At 41.4% G+C, this 12303-nt stretch overlaps 1 protein-coding gene and 1 pseudogene across 3 annotated transcripts in view; one reads left to right on the top strand and one right to left on the bottom strand.

Moving 5' to 3' along the window:
- The window catches only part of ZNF644 (zinc finger protein 644), a 136088-nt gene extending 130329 nt beyond the window's left edge, over positions 1-5759 (bottom strand). Inside the window, exons 1-2 of one of the 3 annotated variants that reach the window (XM_059688880.1) lie at positions 5449-5759; positions 5158-5261 (exon numbers count right to left, since the gene is read on the bottom strand). The gene's annotated coding sequence lies outside the window, so the exon portion shown is untranslated. Of the gene's footprint in view, positions 1-4707; positions 5066-5157; positions 5262-5448 lie in introns of those variants that run through there. The other 2 variants (XM_059688879.1, XM_059688881.1) reach the window with 2 other exon arrangements.
- A 196-nt stretch (positions 5760-5955) lies between these two features.
- The window catches only part of LOC132229729 (activated RNA polymerase II transcriptional coactivator p15-like), a 49689-nt pseudogene continuing 43341 nt past the window's right edge, over positions 5956-12303 (top strand).

Genomic DNA, 12303 nt, shown 5'->3' with positions numbered 1-12303 from the left:
AATCACTCCTCCCCAATAAATGGTGTTTTGAAAGTACTAGTTATATTTAACGTCTCCCTTCAGAAACTGATGAAAAAGATATGCAGTAGGCTTTTGAGTAAAAGGATGAACAACATGAAAGGATAAAAATGTTAATCATGCCCGGAAAGTGTGGCTCAATGGTTGAGCATCCACCCATGAACTGGAAGGTCACGGTCCGATTTGAGATGGGTTGCAGGCTCAATCCCCAGTAGGGGGCATGCAGGAGGCAACCAATCGCTGATTCTCTCTCATCGATGATGTTTCTCCCTCTTTCCCCCTCTTCCTTCCTCTCTGAAATCAATAAAAAAATGTTAAACGCTTAAAAGTTTGATAAATAATTGATGAAACATAGGTAAATATGCTTTGTAAACTATCAATTACTTTCATCCTAATACTTTATTCGTTTTTTACTTTAAATTAACCTGTTTGGCTCATAACCTTTAAGTTTCTGGACTTTGTACAAAAAGTCTTAGAAGCTGTATTTTCAACTTCAATGAATGATATGAATGATAAATACATAGTAAAAGGCAATACCTAAAATCTGTATTTTTCTAACCAACTTCAATTGCACCAATCTAGACTAACAGACTAAAATTTCAAAGAACAAATAACATCTGTATTTTTCACAAAGTTACTTACAAGATCATGTTTCCCAGAATCCCAAGTGAAATGGGAAAGCCTACAGCTTGTAGACACAGAGTAGAACAAAAATTGGTAGAGGGAGAGTGTTAAGGAAATCCCATGGAAACACTAACCTTAATCCAATCTCATTTTTCCCCAGTCAAGAGAAGTTTGCACTGCTGCTGCTTCTGCCCTGACATGCTCTTTCTCTCCCTCTTGAAAACCTCTGTTTTTCTCTTCCTAGAAAGTTATCTCACAGGACTCTTGTTTTTCTAGCTAATTGTCAAAGGATGTCCTAAATAATACTAATTTCCCATAATCACAGTAAGAGTTCCTAGTAAATTCAAAGAAGACAGCAACTCTACAGTTCAACTTTGGCAGATCTAAGAAAAAAATTAAACATTAGAGCGACTGAGGCCCTTGAGATAAAAACTTTTTCATAAAGGCACCATTTCCTGAATTGAATTTGGTGTTCTACCTTCTAGGGCTCAAATGATCTTTATGTATTTTTTTTTTTTTTTTTAATGACAGGAAAAAGAAATATTTTAGCCAACCAGCAGGGTGAGCCAGTGCTAGAATCAGTTTGAGTATTCTCAATTCTCTCAAAATTCAATGGTGTAAATGGTTTGCACTTTAAAAACTAAGTCATCATATCTCATTAAATTAGTTTTTAAGTTATTGTCACAAAAGTTCTCATTAATATAATAGTATCTAATTAACAAGTAATCTCAAACATACTTTCTCTAATAAACCTGAATTAAAAGACACAGTATACTTCTAGAACTGCTTCAGTCAGTGCTACATCTCATTAATTTTGTGCAATATTTACAGATCCTCCACCTACAAAACAGACATTCTCGTCCTGGCTGGGTGGGTCAGTTGGTTGGAGTCTAGTCCCATACACCAAAAAGTTGTGGGTTTGATTCCCAGTCAAAGCACATACCTAGGTTGTGAGTTTGATCTCTAGTTGGGTTTGTGGAGGAAGCAGCTAATCGATGTTTCTCTATCACACTGATGTTTCTTTCTCTCTCTCCCCCTCTCTCCCTTACTTTAAGAAGAAAGGGGGGGGGGAGTGTTCTATAAAATTAGGACTGGATAATTCAACATACCAATTTCTGAATTTGGTGCAAACTACAGATGCTTTAAGATATGCCTGCAAACCAGTTATGAAAAACACATTCCTACAAGACTAAGACCCACTCCTTTCCTTTGGAATCACAATCTGAGAGTCTAAATAAGTAACCCTAAATGTGTGTATGGAATGAGAGAAAGGTGAACTTGATGTTTTCTGACAACCAATTTCTCTAAATTTCAGGTATCATCCAATCACTTCTGGTGAAGTCTTTTCTCCTTCTACTATGAGTGTCTCAATTCAACCACAACCAAAACTCTCCCTCTTATAACCTGAATGACAAATTAAACTTGCAAAATATGTAAGGATTGCAGGTCATGGAGTCATTTTATAATTACAAATAATCTGGGAGTATTGTTAATTATCACAAGACTAGTGTGTAATTAAACCCACTCACTTACATAGTAGTGAAAATTTAAAAATAGCTTATCAACTTTCTTAGAAAAGTCAATGATTTAAATGTACCTTACATAACCCATAAAAGCTTTAAAACCTCAACATGATTTAACTGTTTTTGTTAAATTTGATATCCAAAAAGTTAAATTGTGGTATTTCACCATAAATGATTTTACTACTTGTTTAATTTCTGTCAGAACTTACAGATATACTACTCAGTAGTAATTAGTGTTAAGTTGTTTTTAAATAGGGCCAAAGTAGCAAGTCCATTACACAATTACAACCCTATTACAAAATGAAAGGCACTAGCACCATTGTTTTCAGCATGCATCTCATTTCTTAGGTAATAACTGGTAGTAATGACAGTTATCTCAAACTTTTCAAGAAGTCTAGCAAGCTTCCTGTTTTTTTGTTTGTTTTTTAAATATATATTTTTATTGATTTCAGAGAGGAAGGAAGAGGGAGAGAGAGAGAAACATCAATGTTGAGAATCATTGATCAGCTGCCTCCTGCATGCCCCCAACTGGGGATCGAGCCCACAACCTGGGCATGTGCCCTTGACCAGATCGAATCTGGGTCCCTGCAGTCCGGAGGCTGATGCACTATCCACCTAGCCAAACCGGCTAGGGCTGTTTTTTAATATATGGATCATAATTGCTTTTTGAAAACCCCCAATTAAAACACAATATTGGCCGAAACCGGTTTGGCTCAGTGGATAGAGCGTCGGTCTGTGGACTGAAGGGTCCCAGGTTCGATTCCGGACAAGGGCATGTACCTGGGTTGCGGGCACATCCCCAGTGGGAGATGTGCGGGAGGTGGCTAATCGATGTTTCTCTCTCAGCGATGTTTCTAACTCTCTCTCTCTCTCCCTTCCTCTCTGTAAAAAAATCAATAAAATATATTTAAAAAAAAAAAGACTGGTTCTTAAAATTTAAAAACAAAACAAAACAAAACACAATATTGCTGTGAAACTATCTGAAATGTCTGTTATTTTGTATTAAATTGGTTTTAATGAAAATCACTTTAAAACCTAAGTCATCATATCTCATTAAATAGTGTTTAAGTTATTATCACAGTTCTCATGAATATTACAGTATCTAACACATATTCTCAAACATACTCCCTTATTTTATTTAACCACTGTTAGTTGTAGACAGTCGCATTCTAATACCAGAAAACATAAGCAATGAAAAGAGCAATGGGGAAGAAGCTGAGAGAGAATATTCCATTATGCCAACTTAATCATCTCGGGCCCTTAATATAGCATAAAAGAGAAGGTGAGACTAGTGTTCCTTGGGATTCCTTCCATTCTAAAACTATGATTCAGTAATACACTTGTCAATGTGTTAATGTAAGTCCTATTCATTAATATAAGACGAATGCTCTGTTAGGAAAAAAGCTAAAAGGGGGGAAAACTGGGGGGGAAAAACACACACAGAGAAAGTGCAAGTTTTAGGTAAAAGTGAAAAGTCCAAATTTTAATTTGAACAGAGATCTCAAGTTAGTGATTGCAATGTGTTTAAGCATCCTTTCAATCATTTTAATTTGTTAATGTGATCTGGCCAAAACATTAGTCGTTTCCAAATTTTGTACTTCAAATATTCGTTATTATCAATACACAAAGTCATAAGTGCAGTATAACTTTAAGTCATGTTAGGAATTCTAAAATTTACAATACTATGATTTTAACAGCAATATACGTATCATTTTATTAATATTAGTCAAGCCTTCATGTTTCACCTATTAGAATGTCTAAATTATAACTTTATAAAAACTTATTTTTTTCTTACCAAACCTACTAATGCAGTATTGCAGCCATCAAGTTCCCTGGATACTTACATATGGCACTGAAGGCAAACAGCCAGATTCCTTTTTTGAGCAATTTGAGTTGTCTATTTTTTGAAATGTTTTCTGATATACAAAAAAAAAAAAAAAAAGCCTAAGCTACTGCAGAGAGGCAATATTCTATTAAAGCCAATCTAACCTATCATCAAGATGCAACAAGACTGGCCATTAGTCGGGACTGGCCAGAAGAGACGTTGTTTTGGCATTTCTGTTGAAATGATCGATTTGTGTTCCAAAGAGGACGATCATTCCGGCCCCCAGCGGTGGTGGATCCCCTTGTGTGAGTTACTTCTTAATGACTTCTGAAGGATGACATAAAACTTGCAGCCTACACCTAAGCTGTATACACCAGCGAAATGTGTGTCAACATGACTGCAAACAGTTCAAGAAAAGTTTTCCAGTAAAGGTGGCGAAATAAACCACGGATGGGTCCCGACACGAGAGTCGTCTGCGGAAGTCTGGCCACAAGAAACCTTTGGCTCCGCCGACTCACTCAGCTGCCCATCACCGAGAAGGGTGCGTGCGGGGCACCGCATCTCCGGGCTCCGGGAGAGAGGAGCACACCTGCTTCCCTCGGGCAGAGAGAGGGTAAGCTCCCGGGGACACAAAGCCAGGGGGTCAGGCCTGGAGAAGCAAAGGCTTTCGCGGACACCCACCGAGCCCCGGCAACCCACGCACTTGGAGCGAGTTACCTCTGGCGGCTACTTCCCGGGCACCTAGCGGCAGAGCCTCCTGCAGAACCGGGGGGAGAGGGAGCAGCGGTCCCGGCCCCACGTGAGCGGAGGGATGTGCACACTTCGGGCCAGAGCCGGCGCTGCGAGCAGGAGAGCGAGCGCCAGCAGCCCGCAGACCGGGGCCGGTCCTGCCCTCGGACGCCCCGTTACTCAGTGCCAGGCAATGGCGACCGCCGGGCTCCCCGAGCCGCCGGGGCCCGGGCCAGATCGCGGCCCCTTCCCCCGACTGCTCACTGGCTGCTCGGCTTCATGTGACTAAAACAAAACCCCCAAGTCTAGTGCCCAGCTCAGCCCCTTTGTGTCCGCCACCGGATCCTCCGACGCCGCCGCGGGTCCTCCCCCCCTCCCCCCCAGCCCCCCCGCACGGCCTCCGCCGGGTCCCGCCCCGCGGCGGCGGCCGCCGCTCACCTCAGGCTCCGCCGCCCCCCGCGGCCGCCGCCTCCCCGAACCCGGGGCCCGGGCTCCTTGGGCAGCACCAGCTCCGCCTCCTCCGCCGCCGCCGCCATCTTAGCCTGTGCGGCAAAATGCGTCCTTTTGGATGGTTGGGACCCAGCCTAAGGGCGTAGCTCCCCGGCCCGAGCGCCCCAGGCCGCGTCCCCCAACTTCGTCCGCCACCCGCAGGCCCGCCGCCGCCACAGCCCCGAGGCCCAAACCCACTCGGGTCCCGGGGAATCCGACCCAAGAAGCCCTGAAACTCACAGTTTGGTGCCGTGTGCGTCAAACCGGGGCGACGTTGGGAGCGCGCGGCGTCCCCGCGTCACACGCCGCTCTGTACGCTACTCGGCTCCCAGGCCCCCCTCCGCTCCCCGCTTTTCGCCTCCGGCCCCGGTTCCCACGGCGCAGGCGCGTGGCTTTCCCGCCTCTGCCGCGCTGCGGGCCGCGGGGGTGGCCGGCGAGGAGCCCTCGGGCCGCCGCGAGCCGGGCGGGGTGGAGGAGGGGCTGCGGGGCCAATTAGGGACGCGCGGCCGCGGCCAGGGCGCACCTCGGTCGTCGGGTGCCAGAAACCCAACAAGGTCACCTCCCCCAGTGCTGACCTAATCACTCTCAAGGAGGTCCCCGCCCCAAAGTAGGCACGCTCCAAATATGGTGGTGCCCAACTCCGCAAGACCCGCATACTTGGGCAGGCCCAGGCCCTTTAAGGTGGAGCAGGCCCGGGTTGGGTCTCCAGGGCTCCTGGCGCGCCAAGATGCCTTTTCTCCTCCCGCGATGGAGGAAAGCAGCGGGAGAACTCGAGTTTGCCAGTTGCAGCTGCAGAGGAATGGCACGGGAAGGTGCTTGGCTCTGGAGGGGGCCGGTCACTGGGAGGTGGTGGCCCAAGTGGCGTCTCAACCAGCGGAGCAGCCGTCCCCGCCCAAAAGGTGCTCCGGGGTAGGTCCGACCTGCCTCGGTGAGGACACTTTCTCCCTGCATTATGGAGGGGCCCCTGGGTCTCCACATTCAAGAAGCACCTGAGATGCTGGTTAACCCTTCGAGGACTCAGTACGTCCCAGGAGAGTGCTGGAAAGCTTCCTTTTTCACAAGAATTCTCCACCAGGAGTCTGAGGGCAGAGCTATTAAAGGCCGTTGGTTGTCTTTGCTTTTGAATCGAACAGAAGTTGCTAACATGCTTGACGTGCACCAAAAGTTCCCGAGAAATCTACTAGGCCTGCCTTCATAAATGACTTGGCTTTTCTGAATCTGTTCTGTCATTTAAAAATAAAAAAAAGAAGAAGTTTTTATTAGTTTGGCAACTGCCATGAGCGGTGTTCCTCCAAATCCTCAAGATGTTGTTGGTGTTCAGAGGGATGCACCATAGTTGCACTTATTGGAGAAGAATGAGAAACATTCTCTTTCCTATAGGATGGTCTCTTCACCATCAGCATCAGCAAAAATAGATTCCAAACAACAGATGTTTATACTTGTTGCATTAGTTAATAATAATAATAATAGCTAACGCTTAGGGGCGCTTACTGTGCACCAAGCAATGTTTAACTCTTTGAATTTCATTACAACCTAATAAGGCAAAAGAGAGGTAAGGTAATTTTCACCCAGTCACATAGCTGTTTGAGCTCTTTCAAAATGCAAAGTCTCTTTCTTCATTTACACAAATGAGTAAAGAATAAAATATGTGTGTTTTTTTTCTAGCCAATGGGGTTGTGGGGGGGGTACCTTTTGGGTCATTTCACCTACAGAATCCATTAAAATTAAACATTCTCCGTTTACTATTGGATTTACAATTAAAAACAAAAGTATGATGTACTATGGAAATTGTGACAACCCTATATCACTGCAAAAACAGTTATCGAAAACAGCAAAAAGCTCTCTTGTGAATGTACACCACTCACTGACTGATCTGCAGACAGATCACAACACAAGCAAATAGAACTACTTAGAACTCAATCATAACTAGACATTTGTCTCACCAATGAAGCTGCTGCTTATACGGTACTAGAAGTCAGCAACTAAATTGTAATACCATAGAAATAATAGTAGTAAATTGTTATAGTAAAAGTAGTGACCATTTATGAAACTCTTTATAAACAAAATACATGTCAAAAAAATTCGGTGCATGAAAGAAAACTTGCTAAGGACAAAAAGTTTGAATAAGGTAATGCAGAAAAAAAAGAAAAAAGCAGGCAAACTGGAAAAATCCAATACCCAGTTATGTGGCTCAATGCCAAAATAGTTAAAGACATTAAAACGAATCTCTAGTTGAGAATGAAAATCAAGATGTGAAAAATAGTTTGGGAGAAAATTTACAAAGCACAACTACTCTCTGATGAATTCACCTGATGAAGAATATGTAAAATAAATAAATAAATAAATAAATAATTTAAAAAGAGGACAAACAAGGCCTGGCTGTAGTTATTACGTTAAAATCTGACAATATTAGCACAATATATGAATCCATTAGTTATTCCAGTGAATGGAATTACCCAATAAAACATACAAATAAGGTATAGTCTCAAATGACCTAATCAAAAAGAAAACAATTTTGCATTGGTTTAAAGCAGGCAATTCTCCACATTCCAATACTTCTGAATTCCAGGCAAAAGAAAAAAATGAAACATTGGTTAATCCACTACCTAGTAATAAAGTCAAGTTTTGTATTTATTGTAGGACTTCACTGATTCTTGACATACTGGTACCTCTGAGTACCAAAACTCTAAGTCTCATTTGTGGAACTGCAAATGTTACAATATGTTTGTTAATTGGGGTGGGGATCAGAGGAAATTCACACAGAGATGAAGAAGTAAACAGAGATCAAACCTCTTATATTTATTTTTGTCTCACACTATCCCCAGCACAGAGCCTCACACCTAGAGGATATGCAACAAATAATCCTGCGCAATTCAATCAACATTCACCAATTACTTACTCTATGCAAGGCACTGTGGTAGGCACAGTCAGGAAAACAAAGAATAAGATAGTTCCTTGCACATATTCAATAAGTAGTAGTTGAATAATGAGGAGTTTTATTGTTCAATAAAAGAAATACACAACAAAATATAATCAACTCTTAATTTACCAGGGAATGGGGCAGATGAGGAAACAAGTAATAAAGAGTTCAAAATCAGGCCCTGGCCAGGTAGCTAGCTCAATTTAAGAATGTTGTTCAGATATGCCATGGTTGTGGGTTCCACCTCTGGTCAGAACACATACAAGAGTCAACCAATGAATGAGTAGTGGAGCAGCGAATTGATTTCTCTCTCTCTCCCCTCTTCTCCTTTCTCTATAATTAATTTTTAAAAAAAGATTTCAAAATCATAGTTAAAACAAAATCTTATAAAACATGGTACAAAATAGGTTTAGTATAAATACATTTTAAATTATATCTAGTATTTAGGAGCATATTTATTATTCTAACTCATCAGCATAGCAGAAGTAAACCATGAAAATATTTGAGCCTTTTTCACTGAATACCTGTACGGAAAGAAAACACTGGGCCATGGAATACTGCATAAAAAATATTTAAGAAATTAGTAAGGAAAAGTCCAAGAAAATAAGAATAAAGGGACAAAGGGATACGAGGAGATTCAGGCAAGAGTTAACATCACAGAAGCCAGGGAAGTATTGGTAACAATTTACTACTGTAATAACCCCAAAATCTCAATAGCTTAACACAGTAAAGCTTCATCTCTTGTTTTCTTTGTTCCTTCCTTCCTTCCTTCCTTCCTTCCTCCCTCCCTCCCTCCCTCCCTCCCTCCCTCCCTCCCTCCCTCTCTTTCTTTCTTTCTTTCTTTCTTTCTTTCTTTCTTTCTTTCTTTCTTTCTTTCTGTTGTTGAAACTATTACAGTTAGAATCAGTTAAACCCCATTTCACCCTTTTTGCCCCCCGCCCCCCCGGCCTTCATTGCACTGTTGTCTGGGTCTATGGGCTATGTTTATATATGTTCTTTGGCTAATCACTTCACAAGCTTCATTTATCATTCATGTCACGCTCTATTGCAGTCATTGGGAAGGGGAGGATCGGATAGGCCTGGGAGCAGTTATTCAGGCACCTAAGTTTCTTCCATTATATAGTTTTTCCATCCCTTAGTTCTTTCTACTACTGGCTCCTCTACAGGAAGAGAGGAGGGAGGGAGGGAGGGGCCAAGCCCAGAAGTGGTGCTTATCACTTCTCACTTTCCACTACTTAGAACTCTAGGCACATGGCCCCACTTAGCTGCAGGTGGAGGCTGGGAAATGTGGTTTGGCTGTATGCCCTAGAGGAAAAGGAAATGGACTAGTGAGCACAAAGCAGGGTCTCTGTACACCTTGTGTAAATGTAGCAAAAAAGGTTATGAAAGATAACTGGTGTCCATTGGATATACAGGTCATTCTTACCCTAGTAAGACTAAGGCTCAGCCCACTGCAGTGGGTTCAGGGGTAAATGAAAAGAAAAGAAGGGGAAATAGCAACTGAGTGTGATCAACTATGAAAACCTAACAAGGAGTCAAGCAACTGGACTTGCAGACTGAGAGACAAATCCAGGCTTTGGGGAAATGCCACTGTTCAAGGATTCTTAGCAACTAACTGGCCAGCCTTCTCCTGGTAAGAAGAAAGCCCTCACTAGGCCTTCTTAAAACTTCCACATACATTCAACTTGAGAAATGCCTTTATTGTTTATTTTTTTCCAGAATGAAAGATTCCAGATGTTCTAGAATATTTGGTTGAGATACATCCAAGTAAAAAGGGCATCTCTTATTTCAAACATTGCATGTGGTTTACTAAAGAAAATGAACATAAAGTAGTAAGCCAAAACATTGCATTATATGTATTGATGTTCTTGTAATCAATAATTGGGAAATATAATTGTACAGATGTATTCTTTTAACTACATGGCAATAATTATAAATTATACTTTGATATCTCTAGTTTAATTATAAATAAAATTAAATGTCTTCAAATTGAACCTTAAAATTTCTATCATATATTATTTACTTCAATTTTTTTAAATATGTTGTAAGAAGGAAAAGAATGGCGGTTGTAATCTAAAACAAAAATAGATTTAGGAAACAGTCTGGAATAAAAATATAGGTCTAAAAATATGACATGGTAATATCATCTCTTTTTTTATTATTCATTTATCTTTTTATTCCAGGACACTAAAATGTCTCTTGCAAGCTCTCTGTCAGATTCCTTCCTGGTTGCCTTACTTCATCCTCAACACACAATGGCTGTGGTCTCCAGGCAGCTGATGAATTTAATCCTTTTTCACCCAGACCTGAAAGGTGCACTGAAGTTATAGAGCCATCCCCTCTTCTAATCTTCTAATGTTCTGGGCATTGTCCCGGGTCCTTAGACAATGTGAAGGCAAATAGAACACACTCAGCTCTCAAATATCTTATGGCAGAACAGATCAAAAGTCACATGCTCAAAGTGCTATTTGCATTTTAAAGTTGACAAAGAAAGAGCTCAGTTTATTATCCAACTAGTGTCCCATGCAGTGATGAGAATGCTGGGAGTCATTTTCCTCTAGGGTTTGGCTCTTAGCTTGCAGGTTCAGAATCAGTTAGACTAGAACTGATGAAGCTCAAATGCAAGAAAATGTGCAGGAGATATATATATCATGTTAATATATTAATTTACAGTAAAAGTTTTGAATGCCAAAGACAATGAACTATTCAGGCAGATTGGTTAATGCTCTCCCTCCCCTATAGAGCAGGATGCCAGGAACACCAAATTACTTTCTCAATGAGTAAGGAATTATAGGGAAATAATCTTAACAGATGGTGTCATGAAACTTTGATAGCAAACTGCACTCTGCCACAAAGATGTCAAGGGAGCTTAAATCATTAGTCTGCTCTCACCAGAAAAATAACTTTTATTTTCCTTAAAGATATATAACGACATATTAAAATCACAAAAATGGACTATTTTTATAATCCATATTTTATCAATTCTGTAACACTTTTTAAAAATATTGTACCATCTCTGAAATCAAGATGTATTTTACTAATTATAGTTTATAACTGGCATTTTTTCATTTCTTAGGAGATTTATAAAATAATAGCATATTTTTCAATCAGTGATCTCTGATAGACTAACTCCCTGACATTTTTAGAAACCATTCTAATTTCTGTTTTGGTAAATTGTCTTCCGTAAACTTAGTAGTTGCCCCAGTATATCATTATTTACTGTCTAAGTTCAAAACTACGTCAAGCTTTAATCTCTTCAATTTAAGCTCTGATCAGGCTGTTAAAATTGAGCTAAGTTCCCAAGGGATACAGAACATTGAAGGGTAGTTCATACCCAAGTTCTTTCTTTGCAATGTAAGTAACCCAGAAGTAACCTTCACTGGGTTTTGACCCCACTTTTTGCTACAGGACCCTTAAAACCCCTGCAGAGTTCCTTGAGGGATTCTCATGTGTATTAAAGAATAAGTCCTACCAGCTACCTCCTTACTCCCCTGATCTGACAAGCTGTCTTCAGTGGCTAGTTTGAGCCTTCTGCTAGAAATGACGGCTCTCACAGGGCGCCACCATTATTGGCCACAGCTATGTCCATAGCTGACAATCAGGCTACACATGGTACCAAGGCAGACTGGGATCCCCAGTCTAAGTTTTTATTTCTATGGACTAAGCACCCAGTAGGGACTTGGAAACACCAAGGAGGAGGTCCTCCTAAGCCAGTGTGCGGGAGGAGAGAAGGGTTCCTGGAGAAGGTTCTCTCTGCCTGGAACCATCTCCCTACTCCTTCACCTGGGCTAACTCCTACTCATTCTTCAAGTCTCAGCTAAATATCTCTCTCAGAGGGGCCTTCCGCACCCCTTTACCTCACTCCCACATAACATCTCTGCTTTCTCTTCGTTACACTAATGTGTACAGTAAAATCCACTATAAATGAACAAATGGAACCCCAAAACTCAATTTCATAAATTACAAGGTCCTATCATTATGAAGTTAATGAAATGACTGGGTGAGCCTATGTAGTTTGCTGGCTAGAACTCCAAGGATCTGGCTTGTGATAAAAATCTAGCCTGGTCTCCGTGGAGTTGGGGGAAGCTGCTAGTACTTTACTTCTCCAGCTTGAATATACTAGGAATGATTCTAGGTCTTGTGACGAGCTGGGAATTCCAGAATCACAGCACTGT

Source organism: Myotis daubentonii, chromosome 3 (genome assembly GCF_963259705.1).
Source record: "Myotis daubentonii chromosome 3, mMyoDau2.1, whole genome shotgun sequence".
In the NCBI taxonomy this organism is placed as follows: domain Eukaryota; kingdom Metazoa; phylum Chordata; class Mammalia; order Chiroptera; family Vespertilionidae; genus Myotis; species Myotis daubentonii.
This window is presented reverse-complemented; position numbering and strand designations above follow the sequence as displayed.